This window comes from Pteropus alecto, unplaced genomic scaffold, assembly GCF_000325575.1.
Source record: "Pteropus alecto unplaced genomic scaffold, ASM32557v1 scaffold78, whole genome shotgun sequence".
Taxonomy (NCBI): Eukaryota; Metazoa; Chordata; class Mammalia; order Chiroptera; family Pteropodidae; genus Pteropus; species Pteropus alecto.
The window spans coordinates 7,071,677-7,077,676 of NW_006443124.1; the positions used below are offsets into that span (position 1 = coordinate 7,071,677).

The 6,000-nt window shown below is 37.9% G+C and overlaps 1 protein-coding gene across 1 annotated transcript in view; it reads left to right on the forward strand.

Moving 5' to 3' along the window:
• The window catches only part of KLHL3 (kelch like family member 3), a 233,156-nt gene that overhangs the window by 49,955 nt on the left and 177,201 nt on the right, over nt 1–6,000 (forward strand). The window contains 1 exon segment of the mRNA XM_025040560.1: nt 4,749–4,864. The gene's annotated coding sequence lies outside the window, so the exon portion shown is untranslated.

Below are 6,000 nucleotides of genomic sequence, written 5' to 3' on the forward strand. Positions count from 1 at the left end.
CTTTCATTTGAAAAAGAGTGTCGAATTCATCTACTGGTATTTCTTAGATGCAACAATAGATAATGATGATAGATAATATTTATTGAGTACTTACTTTGTGCCAGGTACTATGATGAGGCCTTTAACATACAATACCCAATTTAACTGACACAGTAGTCCTCGAAACGAGCTACTGTTTTCATCACCTTTTACAGATAAGGAAACTGATGCTTAAAAAGATTAAGTAACTTTCCCATGTCACATAGCTCATAAATAGATACAATGTAAAGTATATTGGAATACATTTTATATTTCATATTTTATGGAGAAAGCTGGAGAGAAGCGATTGGTCCATCGGTACAGAGCAGAGTCCTGTCAGAGCCAGATTTAGAACCTACATCTCAATTTGATGACTAACATTTAAAAAATTCTTTTATAATAGGAAATTTCAAACATATATACCACTCAGCTTCTATATAAGTAATACCTAGCTCTGCCCTTTGGAATCTCACAGACTTACAAGTTAATATCACATCAATACAGTCAAGGAGGTATGAACAAAAGTTCTAAACACTCAGTGAGAAACATCTAGCAGGACCAGAGGCACTCAAGAAAAGAGACCTTTGTGATGGCTCTAAAGGATTAGTAGGGGCAAAACAGTTTGAGAAGGTGAAGGGAATCTCAGGCAAAGAAAACAGCATGATCAAAGGCACAGAGATAACTAACGATATCAGTTGCTATTTACTAAGTCTTCTATCTGTCAGGCACAAAGCTACGTGCTTGGGGAAATTTTATAACTTGCCCAAGGTTGTCTAATATGTCAGAGCTAGGATTAGAACCAAGATCTATCAGATTCTAAAACCTAAACTCTTAATCTTTACTGGAGAAAACTTATGTTCAGAATGTCATAGGGTGAGAGCAGAGTAGCAGGACAGAAGGCAAGGAAGGTTTGAAAAGGCCAGACTGTGAAGGGTTTTATGTGTTATATCTGTGAAATCATTCTTTATCCACTTCTGTCCCCAGACCCATGCCAGAAAGAATCTTATTTTTTCCTCTTGACCCCTAATCACAATATTTATATCTCAAATGCTTTTATGTTCTTTCCTCATTTCCCTCTGTTCACCACTAGGCAGCAAAGTCTTAATCAACAGGATTATCACAGTGCCCTACTCATTTAGTGCTCTACTCAGTGAATGAATGAAGCTAAAGGACTCTGGTGGTGAAAGTTTAGGCATTATGCTTTGCAATTGTATATAAAAGAGGTATGATTGCCTTGGAGAAATTGCAAATTCTCAGATTAATTTTAGGTCATTCCTACATTGCCAGTTGGTAAATCATATAACCCCGGTGTTACCTGTCCAGTTTCAGTGAGTGTGACATCATATGGGACAAGCCAACTGGTCTTCCCATCAAAATATATAAGAAAATTGGGGCTAAGCCACAAATATTATGAGCTCTAACCCAGGGACAGAGCAGCACTCCTGGTAGTTGATGATTTCTGCATGTGGCTCCCTTGCCTGGGATCCATTTGGTTTTCAGTATTTAGCTATAAACAAGTCTTGAGCCCAGCTGGGTAGGCTGGGGTTGGGAAACAGAGGTAGAGAGAACAACTGGAGAAGCCTAGAGATGTCGACAAAGAAGAATGTGCAAACCAGGAAGGAATGCAGGAATCCCGGCTTATCTAGATATCTTATTCTTTGGACATGCAGCCCAATTGTGGCCTGTGGCCAGTTGTTTCTGCAGAAGAATTTGAACTTTCCTCTTCCTAAGCCTCTCTCTCAAATTCCTAGGTGTAGAGCATACCTAAACCTGTTTCATCCCACCCCTACATAGTAGTGGATGAATTGCCTGATTTAGAGTCAGGAGATATGGGTTCGAGTTCTGACCACCAGTCACTAACTATGTGACCTTAGGCAAGTCATGTTCAAGCTTTGGTTTCTTCTATGGTAAAATGGAGTTATACCTCCTTTTTGCCACTCCACAAAGTTTCTAGGAGAATGAAGCAAGATAATGGAGTTGAAAATGTTTTGTATATCGAACTCTGTGTAATTGTGAAGCTGGGAGGAGGATGTGGTCTCGAGAGGCTTTTGGATTGGGGGACCCAAATGAGGGAAACTCTTCTTTCTAATCTGCCCAGTGTGCCACAAGGTGGCAGCAGGATCCTATGTTGGCTCTTACCTTGAGCATAGGAAAAAAAAAAAAATGCTGCTTTGCTCTATTCTGCTAAAGTGAAGAGGATTTAGTCCTACATTTCTCCACCAAGTCCTTCAACTTCATGTTAAATATTTTCTCAAAGGACTCACATTCTTAAAGTAGAATCCCACGACACTTTCCCCACTATTGAAGTTAAATCAGCCCTGGCTGGTTTCAGTTAATAGTTGCAAACCTGTTTTGGGCTTTAGGCTTTCATACAACCATTGCCCTCCTGAGATTTCACTGCTATGGACTCCAAACTCACTTTCATTTTTATCCTTGAATCATAGCTCTAGTGGACCTGGCAAACCATGTAATCTAACTCCTCATTTTGCAGAAGAGGAAACTGAGGCACAGAGAAGAGAAATAATTTGTTCAAGATTAAACAGTCAGTGCATTCAAGAGTTAAGACTTCAAGCCGGGTTTCTTCCTGTGGGTTCAGTCTCTTTGCAAATATCTTTTCAGAGTGTTTCTGGAAGCCTGAGCAGTTTTGTTTCTTCCAGCAGTGAGAATTTTGAGGGCTTTCTGAGGCAGAGGAAAATAGCAGATCTCTCTGTAGCATACATTTGAAAAATCTTTTGAAGCAGCATTGCCAGAAGCACCTTATTAGGAATTACCAAGTATCTGAAAGGCCTTAGAAACTCTCAGGTATGCGTGTTAGGAGAATTACAACAGATTATGCCTTAGGAGAGATAAAGAATTGTTTTAAGGGGCTCATTTCAGTATATGGGCTTTTGTGTTAGGCTTGTCTTCCAATTATGTTCTTAGAGGCACAGGCAAAGAGGATTTAGTCCTACATTAAAATGAGACCATTCTCAGTGTACCGTGGCCTATGGCAGAAGGCAAGAACGAGGGAAGCCAGCCTTAAACATGTGCTATCTTGTATAGGGCATTCTCTGCATAAAGGTGGCAGAGTGGTAGGATAAAAGAATGTGGACTTGAGAGTACAACTGATAATTGAATCAAAACCCGCCCTAGTTATATATCTTTAAGGCAATTGTTATAAGTCTCAGTTTTCTTATCTATAAAATGAGCATAGTACTATGTGTTTTGTTAGCTATGTAACCTTGGACAAGTAATTTAATCTCTGTATATCTCAATTATATTGTCTGTAAAATGAGGGTAATAGTAAAGTGAAAAGCCCTACGTCATAGGTTTTATAGTGATTAATGGTATTTGGTAGAACCATATAGAACATGTAATAAGCACTTGGAAAGTATTATTTTTGTTGTTGTTATTACTACCACCATAAGAGTTGTTGTTACTACCACCATAAGAGTTGTTGTGAGGATTAAATGAGACAGTATATGTAGAGCTTATAAAGAGAATAGGCACTCAATAAAATGATATTTTTATTTATATGTAATTAATAACCACAATGGTATAAATAGTATTCATGGTAAATGAACTTGCTAACTTATGATCAAGGTGCAGGAGTATTATTTTGTCTTTTATGTTTATTCTGTTATTTGAGAGTAATTCTTGGCTTTTTGAATTGTACATTCATCATCTTTTTGGTAATCTGAAGGCAATAATAACAATTAACATTTATCGAGCCCTCACTATGTGCCAGACCCTGTGCTTTATGTATATTGTCTCAGAAGGATTCAGTAACTTGCAGCTAGCAAGTGATAGATCTGGGATTTGAACCCAGGCATTCTGAAACTAGAGTCTGCTTTCTTGACTATTTCTTACTATTATGCCTCCCTTAAAAAATGTTTACTATAATGGGGATTCCATTTCTTAGCAGTAGAATTATAATATCCTGGAGCCAAAAGATATTTAAGTATTCATCATGGATTTATAATATATATCAGGGATAATAAAAATGTTCAAAACCTTTTACCTGACAGATCCAGTTTTAGGAATCTATCCTAAGGAAATAATTCAAAATACAGTCAAAGTTTTATCACAGTATCATTTCATCACAGTGTCATTTGTAATGGAAAACTTTAAAGCAGTCTAAACATCTAACCACAAAAAATGATTAGTAAAATATTCTGTATCTATTTGATGAATTATTATGCAACTCAGTAATTGTAAACAGCGATGCTGCTGGCTTTGTAAGAAGAAAGATGCTGTATGTGAATCCATGAGAAGATAAATAATAATAAATATTTTCTTTTTCTTTCTTGAATACTAATCTTTAATTTCTTTACTCTGGCAAGATTAGCGGACAGAGGGATTCTCAATACTGTTACATATTAGAATTTGAGGAATTTGGATAATTTCTAAAGGCTGAATCTTCTCTAGCTGATAGAAAGTTTCTAGTTAATCTTTCCTTCACGTAGCAAGTAGATCTTGCCCCATGCTGGACACTCAGGGAGAGTCAAGAGATGTAAAGGCCTTAATCTGTGGATGCCGTGTTAACAGTTTTGTTAGGGATAGCCTAGCAGCCTGGAATTAAGGTACTCTGTGCAGAATTGGAGAAGCAGTAGGCAACTGAGGGGAGGGAGCCCAAATACTGAGGGCTCAGGGCCGTGTGAGTCAGAGCTGCTGTGGAAAGGTTCTTTAGGGAAGTGAGTCTTGGACTAGACCTTGAAGGAAATTATGGATCAAAACTGGTTACTTTTCAGACCAAAGGAAGAGCACCATAGGAAGAGGCCTGGAATACTGCAGTGACCATATGTTGTGGGAAAAATAAACGACTATCTTAACTGGAGTGGAAGAGGCACCTTGGGAAGATCAAGAGGTGAGCTTTACTCTGCTTTTTAAAAATATAATCATTAAAACACATGTAGTGTAGATCATTAAAACACACATAGTGGCTGGCTTTCTGGCCTAGACTCAAGGATAGTGAATTTTATTTTCAGTCCTCTTTTTCTTGACCATTTTTAGGAATGTGTGTTTGAGATGTGTGCTGTGCCTAGAAGATAAGAGTCATGACAAAAAGAAATAATTTAGGATGGGGAAGCCGTTTCATTGTGCTGAGAAGAAGCTGTAAAGGAATGCTTTTTGTAAATTAATTAGTGCTTTTATGAGCACCAAACTGGTGGTCACCTGTAGCAACCAGATATTCGTGAGACGAGTCAAGACTTAAGGGCTAGTTAGCAAATCTGTCATCCCCAGAACTTTACAAAATGAAAAATGATAGAATTATAGTCAAATAATGATAGAATGATAATTATTTTCACTTAGAAAATGAAGAATGATAATCAAGATATATTATAAAGCCCCTCAAAATCCTTTGAAAAGGATTCAGCATAGTAGCCTATGCTGACAAATATATCCATCCTACTCATTTCTCTCCTTATTCTTCTCTCCTTTCTTGGGTTTTAGAAAAAGTTTGCATTCACCCCCCAGGTAGTGGAGTGAATGGGTTGTAAAGGTAGATTTGGGAGAGAAGAGAAAGGGTGAATTTAACTGGCAGTAGTGACTATAAAATTGCTTCAAGGTGAGTTTCATGAGGGCGGGAGAAGGAGGTGGAAGGGATAAACAGATATCTGTAGTTCGTTCATCATCTCTGTGGATGTTACAGTCTGTCTTGGGGGGATCATGTGCTATAAATGCTGCTATCTGCACAGATTTCCCCATGTCCACCCCTTGATCTACCTGCAGAGGCCTTCCCCTGAGAATGCTGTGAGTGGTGATTTAGCAGAAAGAAAATTGATCTAGAAAGACTGGCAGTGAAATAAATCTGTGGTCAGTTGTAGAGTCTGAGGTTCTAGTAGCTCTCACTCTGTTCCTAGAATTGCTTTGAAGACTCACTGTGGAAGAAAATGTCACCTCATCAAGATCCATTTCATGTGAAGTCTGTGTGAAAATGATAATCCTCAGTTATTAATCACTAAAGTCAGCTCAGAGAATAAATATTGTTATAATGTAATT